The sequence below is a fragment of the Leptonychotes weddellii genome, unplaced genomic scaffold, assembly GCF_054177405.1.
Source record: "Leptonychotes weddellii isolate Sample4059 unplaced genomic scaffold, ASM5417740v2 HiC_scaffold_4076, whole genome shotgun sequence".
NCBI classification, from domain to species: domain Eukaryota; kingdom Metazoa; phylum Chordata; class Mammalia; order Carnivora; family Phocidae; genus Leptonychotes; species Leptonychotes weddellii.
Window position 1 is genome coordinate 1 of NW_028007208.1, and position 11,085 is coordinate 11,085.

At 41.9% G+C, this 11,085-nt stretch overlaps 1 pseudogene; it reads left to right on the forward strand.

Moving 5' to 3' along the window:
- Window positions 1-8,156: 8,156 nt before the first annotated feature.
- Window positions 8,157-9,081, forward strand: LOC115937210 (small ribosomal subunit protein uS5 pseudogene; annotated as a pseudogene).
- The last annotated feature ends 2,004 nt before the right edge of the window (window positions 9,082-11,085 follow it).

Consider the following 11,085-nt stretch of genomic DNA (forward strand, 5'->3'; position numbering starts at 1 on the left):
TATAGTTAGCTCTTCAGGCTAGTGATGTTTCCTGCCCACACACAAAGCATGAGTGTGGTGAAAGTGAAAAATTGTCCAGAGTCATAGACTGTGGTAAAGGTATTTATAATGCCAAACTATTTGCTTCAGCTTCTAACCAAATTTTTCTCCGCTTTTGTTCACAGGTTGTTTCTTATATTCCACAAATGATAGTTTATTTTCAGAAATCTTTCCACCTCTCTTTTGCACATTATCATCATTAATAAATAGGTCTTAGACTAGTCTGGGATACCATTGTGAAAAGTCTAGTACTGATTTTCCTCTTCCGAAGAGTAGGAAAGTTAAACTAGTAAAAAGAGCATGAGCTCTCATGTCAGACAGAGCTGGACACTAATACTGTTGAAATGTCCATCCTACTCCAAGCAATCTACAGAGTCAGTGCAATCCTTGCCAAATATAGCATTTTTCACAGAACTAGAACAAATAGTCCTAAAATTCGAATGGAACCACACAAGATCCCAAATAACTAAAGCAACTGAGAAAGAACAAGGCTGGAGGTAACACAGTCCCAGATTTCAAAATATACTGCAAAGCTATAGTAATAAAAAAATATGGTACTGGCACAAAAACAGACACATAGGAACAGGATAGGGAGCCCAGAAATAAACCCATGCTTATATGGTCAATTAATCTTCAAAAAAAAAGAGGCAAGAATGTGCAATGGGGAAAAGATAGTCTCTTCAGTAAATGCTGCTGGAAAAACTGGACGACAGCTACCAGCAAAAGAATGAAACTGGACCGCTTTCTCACACCATATGCAAAAATAAACTCAAAATGGATTAACGACCTAAATGTGAAATCTGAAACCAAAAAACTCCTAAAAGAAAACATAGGCAGTAATCTCTTGGGCACTGGCCTTGGCAACATTTTTCTAGATATGCCTCCCAGGCAAGGGAAACAAAAGAAAAAAATTAAGTATTGAGACTACACCAAACTAAAAAGCTTCTGCATGGCAAAGGAAACTACCAACAAAATGATAAGGTAACCTACTAAGAAGGTATCTGCAGATATGCCCAATAAGAGGTTAATACCCAAAATATTTAAAGAATTTATACAACTTGACACCAAGAAACCCACCAATAATCTGATTTAAAAATGGGCAGAGAACCTGAATAGACATTTTCCCAAAGACGATGTATAAAAAGATATTCATCATCACTTATCAGGGAGATGCAAATCAAAACCACAATCAGATACCACCTCATACCAGTCAGAATGGCTAGTATCAAAAGGACGAGAAACAACAAGTGTTGGTGAGGATGTGGAGAAAAAAGTCCCGTGCAGGACTGCTGGGAATGTAAATTGGAGCAGCCACTGTGGAAAACGGTAAGGAGGTTCCTCAAAAAGTTAAAAATAGAGCTACCACATGATCCAGTCATTCCACTACTGGGTATTTACCCAGAGAAAACAAAAACACTCATTTGAAAAGATATATGCACCCCTATATTTGCTGCAGCTTCATTTATAATAGCCAAGATATGGAAGCAGCCCAAGTGTCCATCAACAGATGAATGGATGAAGATGTAATGTGTACACACACACACATACACACACACACACACGAATATTACTTAGCCATAAAAAAGAATGAGATCTTGCCATTTGTGACAACATGGATACATCTAGAAGGTATTACACTAAGTGAAGTAAGTCACACAAAGCTAGATATTGTATGATTTCACTCATAAGTAGAATCTAAAAACAAAACAAACAAAACCCAGAAGTAGATTCATAAATACACAGAACAAACTGGTGGTTGCCAGAGGGGAGGGGGTGGGAGGATGGGCAAAATAGGTGGGGTAAATTAAGAGGTATTGCATTTTCTTAAAGAGGGATTATATTTTAATAATAAAAAAAGAAAAAGAAAAAAGAAAGAGCTAGACTCAAATGGCAATATTTCGGGATGCCCGGGTGGCTCAGTTGATTAAGGTCATGATCCCAGGGTCCTGGGATCAAGTCCCGCGTCGTGCTCCTTGCTCAGTGGGAAGCCTGCTTTTCCCTCTCCCGCTCCCCCTGCTTGTGCTCTCTCTCTGACAAATAAACAAAATCTTTAAAAAAAAAAAAAGGCAATATTTCTAAGGCTATTTCACCATCTATACTTGAGGATAACAATATTCATGTTATAGCATGTTTTCAGGAATAAATAGGATAAATCATAAAAGCACAGGACCTGGCATGAACTGGGCACTCAATAAATGTTAGCTCTTTTTTTCTTCCCTTTCTTTTGTTCCCTTCTTTCACCAATGGCAGAACGGAATCTTATTGTTTCAAATAAGGGAGGCATATTTCTGAATTAATAGTAAATTGTAAGGTATATTGAACAATCAATTTAAAAATTAATACATGCTGACTACGAAAATGCCCAACTACTGAAAAGTGTGAAGGAGAAAAAATGTCACCCCTAATCCTATTCTGCAATCATGGTACCCTGGTGTGTGTCATTCATCTTGTTCCAGTATACTGTGATTATATGATCCTGCTTTTATCATTTCACATTAATGTGAACACATATGAATATATTTTATTTATTTATGCATTGTAAAAGATATGTGTATATTTTTCCAAACAGAAAAAAAAACTCCTGGTACTCCACAAACTCTGTATGCCACTGTGCTGAAAACAGGACATTAGCTTTAGAAAACAAAAGGAAGGGAGCAACTTCCTAAGGAGGAAATCAAGAAAGGCTTGATTTCTTCAAAGTAGAAATGATCTCAAAAGATGACCAGCAATTTGACAACTGGAAAGGACATTCCAGGTAGAAGGAACAGCATATAAAAGAGTGGGGAAGAATAGGAAAGCCAATGTGGCTAAATGGTGGGGCTGGGGGAGGGTACAGAGATGCTGTAATTACAGCTGGTAAGACAGTGACCTCTCATCTGCTGTATTCTGAAATAGAAATGTTACTGGTCAGAACTGTCATCTAAGTAAAGCATAGCACAGTAGCTTTAATTGGAATCACTCATGCACTCATGATGAAGCTACCACGGAAAGGCTAAAAAAAGCTCAGCTTTGGGGAAGGCAAAGGGCATGAGTAAGCGTGGCTTAGGATGGCCAAGCAGGGAGACAGGCAGCTCTCACCGCCACTACTCCATTAGCGTGAGGACTCTAAATGCCTGACTTCAAGCGAAGCCCTTTACATGCCTTACCATGCTTAGCCTTCACAGCAACCCACGGAGACAGGTGTTACTGTTCTGTATTAGAGATGAGGACACCGAGGCTTACGCTGAATAACAGGTTTACCTTCACATACAGAGTAAGTGAAAGAGCTGCTTTTGAACCTAAATCTGGAGGATTCCACAGTTAACGTGGAAGAAGAGAAAATGAGAACCTAAGAGTCTTTGCTAAGGATTTTCTAGTTAATAACAATTATTGCTACAGGCCTTTGTTTTAGGAATACTAAAATCATCAAAGACCCGGGGCACCTGGCTGGCTCAGTTGATAACAGCATGCAAGTCTTGATCTTGGGGTCATGAGCTGAAGCCCCACAATGGGTGTAGAGCCTACTTAGGAAAAAAAAAGTCAAAGACTCAGTACCAAAAATAAAATATTTAAAATAAAACAAAATCATCCACGACGCAAATAGTGACTGATTTTTGACAAGCTAGAAAAACCAACGCAATGGAGGAAGGATACCCTTTTTTAAATTAGCCATTTGTTTACTAACAAATGGTGCTGGAGCAATGGCATATTGATAGGCAAAAAAATGAACCACAACATAAACCTCATACTTCACACAAAAATTGATTCAAAATAGATCATAGACTTAAATGTAAAACATGAAAAAGATAAAGTCGTCCCAAAGATGTCTTTTAAAACCATTTGAAACCAAAAAGATAGTTCAATTTTAGCCACAGGCAATATGAGGGTAACGATGAAGACGGAGAAAGGTAGATGCCCGGCAGTGCGCTCAATGTTTTCCATGCTTTACCTTACTGAAACCCTTCACGTTCCAAGCGGGCAGAGACCATTCATGCCTCAAGTTACAGATGAGGCAACTGAGGCCTGGAGAGGCCCAGCAACCTGCTCAGCTAATCGCGGGGTCTGAGCACCTGTCTGCTCTGCAGTGCCACCTGCCCTCTATGTGGGGGCTGCCTCTCAAAAATCGTAAATATTTGACATAGAAAAATAAGACTTCTTTCTTACCCAAAATGGACTTTTAAAAGTGCCTAAACGAAGTTTAAATCCAGATGGAAGTGAAGAGTCACCTGAACCAGGATCTTCATCCCTTCCCCCCTTTTCATTCTCCCTCCATGGTTAAAGGGCGGGGCTAAAAGGCCTGTCCCTGACCACCTGGAAGTCATGTCAGGGAGTGCCCTTCAGCTCCACAAAGTCTTTACATCTCAATTCCACGGAGGCATGAGAGGACTTCCAAGAGAAACAGAGGCCCAGGCCTTCAGATGAGTGCACACACTGGGCACCCAAGAGGACTTCAGACTCCACAGAGGGCCTTCATGTAGTGGGATTATTACTGATGGACAGAGAGCACCTGTCTGCTATGTGGCAGTCCTCATCTCCTTCTAGGTCCCCTTCTGGACAGCAGAGGGAGAAGATACATCACTTCAAAACTGGTAAGCTATTGGTCAAGCAGGCTGCTTCGCTGTCCGATATTAAAGCCCAATACTGAAAGAGAAACTTAGGCACAGTGTGAGGGGGGTTAGCAAGCAGGTGTTCACTCACTCTTCTGCTACTTGCCTCCACCTTCCTTCCTTTTGTCAGGGTGTCAAGAGGTAAACAAATTCTCCACATACCAGGACTCCCTCAAAGTGGACCAGCCTCTGAAAAACTGACTGGAAGAAGCTGTCCAGGTATGGAAGGGTTAAGGCGTGTCCTGTGCTGTTGGCTCTTCATTATTATCACTTTGAAAAGCCGCTGGGTTTACAGGAAGAGTGTGAGAGCTGCAGCTTTCCCAGCCAACATTTGGTTCCCATTACCGTGAATAATCTCTCTCCCCTCCCTTCCCCAACCCCCACCCTTCCCCTACTTTTCCACATTTTATATTTAAAGTACATCAAACACTTTTCTTCCTTTTTAATATTTTCCTTAAGCTTCCTTCACTCAGTTTGCCGGGCTCTGTGACTTTTCTGGTTATTCATTACTTAAGGAGGGGGAAGGGTCAGGCTCCATGGATGAAATCAGTCAAAAACAAAACCAGGAAAGAAAAGCACCTAAGCAGTGTGGTGGAAAGAAGCTGACTCACCGAGATTCTTTCTAGTCTTAGCTGACATTAAGAAAAGAAAGAGACCACCGAGAACCCTTTATCTTCCCACTGCTGGGCCCAATCCCAGTTGTACTCCTCCCCCAAAAAAACCATCCCTGATATATCCGAAGATAGATTCTGATCTAATTTCATCATCAGTAAAAATGGGAGGGAGTTTATGAAAGAGATGTGACAGTCCAGCAGAAGAGACAGGAAGACCAATGGTGTATTGGCAAGGGTGTGGGGAAAGGGCATGCTTCTATACTCCAGACTGGAGGGGAGAGCGGTATAGCCTTTGTAGAGGCCAATTTGACAATAACTATAAAAAATTCAAAGTATACACAGTATTTGATGCAACAAATTCCACTTCTTGGAACATAACCTATAGAAATACTTGCACATGCACATATACATATATGTATAAAGTGCTCACTGCAGATGCCTAAATTGGATACAACATACTGCTCTTTAATAGGAAAATGGTACAATAAATTATGGTGCATTCATACTTTGGGAAACTACACAGTAGCTAAAAATACTTAAGTAAGGGGTGCCTGGGTGGCTCAGTCGTTAAGCGTCTGCCTTCGGCTGAGGTCATGATCCCAGGGTCCTGGGATCGAGCCCTGCATCAGGCTCCCTGCTCAGCGGGAAGCCTGCTTCTCCCTCTCCCACTCCCCCTGCTTGTGTTCCCTCTCTCGCTGTCTCTCTCTGTCAAATAAATAAATTCTTTAAAAAAAATAAGTAAATTTATATAAACAGACCAAAAAAACATGGAGACATTAGGAAAGAAAAAAAGTCACAGAAAAATATATGCAAAAATAAACAAATCAAGCTTTTAATGATGGTCGTCTCTGAGGAGAGGGCTTTACCTCCTCACAATCTATATATATTTATTAGATTATTTTATGATGTGGCTACATGTGTGTATTATTTGTACAACTAATTTTTTAAAATATGGAAATACTTCAGTCTATTGAAAACTGGAAAATATATAGTTAGGTATATTATATATTATATTAATTACAACGTGTGTGTGTGTGTGTGTGTGCATGCACATATATTCCCCCCACCCCCCACCATCGGTTTGCAGTAATGTGTAAATTGTCTTGAACTGGAAGAAATTTGAAACTCAGAACATTTTTTCATTTCACAACATGTAACAAGTTGGACTTAGGTAAACAGATAGTATAAGAAATTATTAAGAGAATCCCCCAGAAATTCAGACAAGACAGAAGTGGATAAATAGGAGAGAAGAAATGATGACTCCAAGAGGCCTAAAAGTTTCTAAGGGCATAGTCGTGATGATGAAAACAGTGAACACTGATTAAACAAAAAAATCATACTATATGTGTAGTGCAAGGATGGGAGGAGGGAAAGAGTGTGTGTGTGTGTGTGTGTGTGTGTGTGTGTGTGTGGTAGGGGTTATGCCGGGAGGAGGTAGTATAAGAATGCTAAACTTCCATCTCTTGATAGGAAGTTAATAAGTAATATATAAAATGCAAAGTCCAAAATGGCAGCCTAAACATATGATTTAGAAATATGAAGGGAAATAGCCACTTAAAAGAATTGAAAGGAGTTATTGCTGAGGTGTGGAAATTAACATTATAGCAGTGGGGAAAGAAAGAGCAAAGGAATCCCCGTGTGAGTTCACACAGCAACACTGCGGGGACCTGCGGGGAGCTGGTGCTCCCTGAGAAAAGCGAAAGCCAATAAAACCCATCTCCGGCACCACCAAAAAAAAAAGGAGCAAAGGATTCCCATTTTCAATATAAATCTTACAGAATTATTTAACTTTTAAAACTACGAACCTGAATTATTGCGGGAATCAGCCTTTAAGATATCCCCCAACAACCCCCACCTCCTGCTATTCCCCCACCCTGGAGTCGTCTCCTCCCATCCTGAATAGAGGTGGCCTGTGTCAACAATAAGATGCTGCAAAAACGACAGTGTATTTGAAAGACCTAAACATTAAGAGAGAAAATGGTGAGACTCTTAGAAGAAAACAAAGGGCACAAACTTCATGACATTGGATTGGGCAAAGATTTCTCGGATACGACACCAAAGGCACAGGCAATGAAAAAAAACGTGGAAATATTGTACTTCATCAAAATTCATTTTTTTTGCATTTCAAAGGACACTAACAACAGAGTAAAAAGGCAACCTAGGAAATGGGAAAAAATATTTCCAAATCATATATCCGACAAGGGACTAATACCCCAAAATACATAGAGAACACCTAAAATTCAGAAAAATGAAAAAACAAACAACTCCATTAAAATCTTGACTAGGCATTTTTCTAAGGAAGATATACAAATGGCTACCAAGCACATGAAAAGATGCTCAGCATCACTAATCACTAGGGAAGTACAAATCAAAACCACAATGAGATATTACCTCCCACCCATAAGCACGGCTACTATGAAAAAAAGTAGAAAACGCCAAGTATGGGTTGATGATGCGGAGACATTATAACCTTTGTACACTGCTGGCGGGAATGTAAAATGGTGCAGCTGTTATGGAAAACAGCATGATGGTTCTTCAAAACATTAAAAACAGAATTGCCCGGGGCGCCTGGGTGGCTCAGTCGTTAAGCGTCTGCCTTTGGCTCAGGTCGTGATCCCAGGGTCCTGGGATCGAGCCCCTCATCGGGCTCCCTGCTCCGCGGGAAGCCTGCTTCTCCCTCTCCCACTCCCCCTGCTTGTGTTCCCTCTCTCGCTGTCTCTCTCTGTCAAATAAATAAATAAAATCTTTAAAAAAAACCCAAAAAACAAAATTGCCCTTCTTCTCCAAGAAACACCAAATGGCAGATGATGAGTGTGCTGTGGGAAACCTGAAAGCAACGGCTTCCACAGAAGTTTGGGCAACAGCTTCTGGGACCAGAGTTGCAGGTGTGCTGAGCCACAGAGCTCACTAAGTCAAGGCTGAGGACAAGTGGCTGCCTGTCACCAAGCTGGGCCACCTGGTCAAGGACATGATCATCAAGTCCCTGGAGGAAATTTCTCTCTTCTCCTTTGCCCATCAAGCACTCTAAGGGGTCATGGACTTTTCCCCAGAGATGACCATTAATGGTGAGCTGGAGGATTATGCCTGTGCAAAAGCAGATCCTGGCTGGCCAGGGAAGCAGGTTCAAGGCATTTGTCGCCATTGGGGAACCACAAGAGCCATGTCAATCTGGGTAAATGCTCTAAGGAGGTAGCTACTGCCATTCACAGGGCCATCACTCTGGCCAATCTCTCCACTGCCATCATGCAGTGAGGGTACTCGGGGACCAAGACTGACGGGTCCCACACCAAGCCCTGCAAGGTGACCAGCTGCTGAAGCTCTGTGCCAGTATGCCTCATTCCTCGGCCTGAGAGGCACTGGCATCCCAACTGCTCTGCCCAAAAAGCTGCTGCTGATGGCCGGTATCAATGACTGCTGTACCCTGTCCAGGGGATGCACTGCCACTCTGGGGAACTTAGCCACGGCCATCTTGGATGCCATCTCCAAGACAAGCTATGTCACCCAACCTCTGGGGAGAGATTGTGTTACTCAGGTAACCCTCTAAGGAACTCACCATTGACCATCTAGTAAGGAGCTACACCAGAGTCTCCATGTAGAGAAGTCAGACTCCATCTGCGGACACCATGTAGGATATTTATACAAGAAAAATCAAGTGAATTAATTAAGTTTGGAAAAAAGAGAATTATCATATGATCCAGCAATTTCACATTGGATACATACTCAAAAGAACTGAAAGCAGAGACACGAGTAAGTATTTGCACACTCATGTTAATAGCAGCATTATTCACAACTGCCAAAAGGTGGAAGCACTCCAAGTGTCCATCAACAGATAAATGGATAAACAAAATGTGGTATATACATACAATGGCGGAGGATTCAGCCTTAAAAAAGAAGGAAATTCGGGGTGCCTGGGTGGCTCAGATGGTTCAGCATCTGCCTTCGGCTCAGGTCATGATCCCAGGGTTCTGGGATCAAGCCCCACATCGGGCTCCTGGCTCAGCGGAGAGCCTGCTTCTCCCTCTCCCTCTGCCTCTCCCCCTGCTCATGCTCTCTCTCTCTCTTTCTATCTCTGTGTCTCAAATGAATAAATAAAATCTTAAAAAAAAAAGAAGAAGAAGGAAATTCAAACAGATGTTACAACACGGACAAACCTAGAGGATATTCTTCTGCATGAAATAAGCCAGTCACAAAAGGACAGATATTGTATGATTCCACTAATATGAGGTACCTAGAATAGTCCGATTCATAGAGACAGGAAGTGAAATGGTGACTGCCAGAAGCTAGGGGAGAGGGCATAGAAGTTATTGTTTAATGAGTACAGAGTTTCAGTTTTGCTAGATGAAAGAGTTTTGGAAGTGGATGTTGGTGATGGTTGCACAACAATGTGATGTACTTAATGCTACTGAGATGTACACTTAAAAAGGGTTAAAATGGTAAATTTTATGTTATGTGTATTCTACCACAATTTGAAATTTTTTTTTAAATGATGGTACATGACTTCTGAGGCTGGGTCATAAAAGACATTGTAGCTTCTGTCTTTCTCTTGAGTCATTCATTCTGAGGGAAGCCAGCTGCCATGTCATGAGGACATGCAGGCAGCCCTGTGGAGAAGTCCATGTGGTGAGAAACAAAGGCCTCCTGCCAATAGCCAGCATGATCTCATCATCCATGTGAGAGTGAGCCATCATGGAAGTAGATCCTCTAGCCCCAGGCAAGCCTTCAGATGACTGCAGCCCTCTCCGCTGCTATCGTCATGAAAGAGCCCGAGTCAGAGCCAGAACCACCCAGTTAAGCTGCTCCTTAATTCCTGGACCCACAGAAACTGAGATAATAAATGTTTGTTGTTTTAGGCTGCTAAACTTGGAGATAATTTGTTAATAACACATTTTAAAAGGAAAAGAAAACTTAGCTTTAAAGCACTATCCTATCAGAGTGGCCTGCTTTCCTAACATGGCACATGTCAGGTTAGATTACCATGATGGCCTGCTATTGAATTACAATGCATCTCTTCACTAAAGCCTTAAGAGAGAGATTCTCACCTCTTCTATATTGAGAAAACTTCGTAAAGTGTGGAAGTTTGATCAGTATGTAAAAGATATTTAACTATACATTTTATTTTATTTATTTTTGGGGGGGAGGGGCAGAGGGAGAGAATCTTAAGTAGACTCCATGCCCCGCGTGGAGCCCAACGCTGGGCTCAATCTCACGACCCCAAGATCATGACCTGAGCGGAAATCAAGAGGCCGATGCTCAGCTGACTGAGCCACCCAGGTGTGTTACAGCTAGTAGGTCTGTCAGAAGAGTGCCGAGCTGTTCAGATCTTGCAGCACAGTGCAGAGCAGTGTATATTTGCAATATGTGAGAGATAAAATGTGACATCAAGCTGGTACCAAATACAGATTGTGTGTTTATTTGAATATGAAGAAGCTTTGCCTTGTGAGTGTAGTCAGGGCTGTAAATAAATAGTACTACTCCAACAGCCACACAGTCCTGAAAAATGGCCAAGTGAGGAGTATAACTGTAGACAGTTTAGTGGATGCTGTGAGACACTGCTCTACCTTAATATTGATTTCACTGGGTGGCATTTACTGGACTGAGGACTGGCTTCAGTCTTTCAGTCCCTTCAGGTGTGTTGAGCATAGTGTGCTGCAAACACAAAAATGGGTTTTGGTCGGGGAGGGGGAAGATGGCGGAGGAGTAGGGGACCCTATTTCAAATGGTCCCCGGAATTGAGCTGGGTATCTACCAGACCACTCTGAGCACCCATGAAATCAGCCTGAGATGTAAGAAGATCTGGATCTCTACAAACAGAATATCGCAGGCGGTTGGTTTTGAGGTACAAAGCG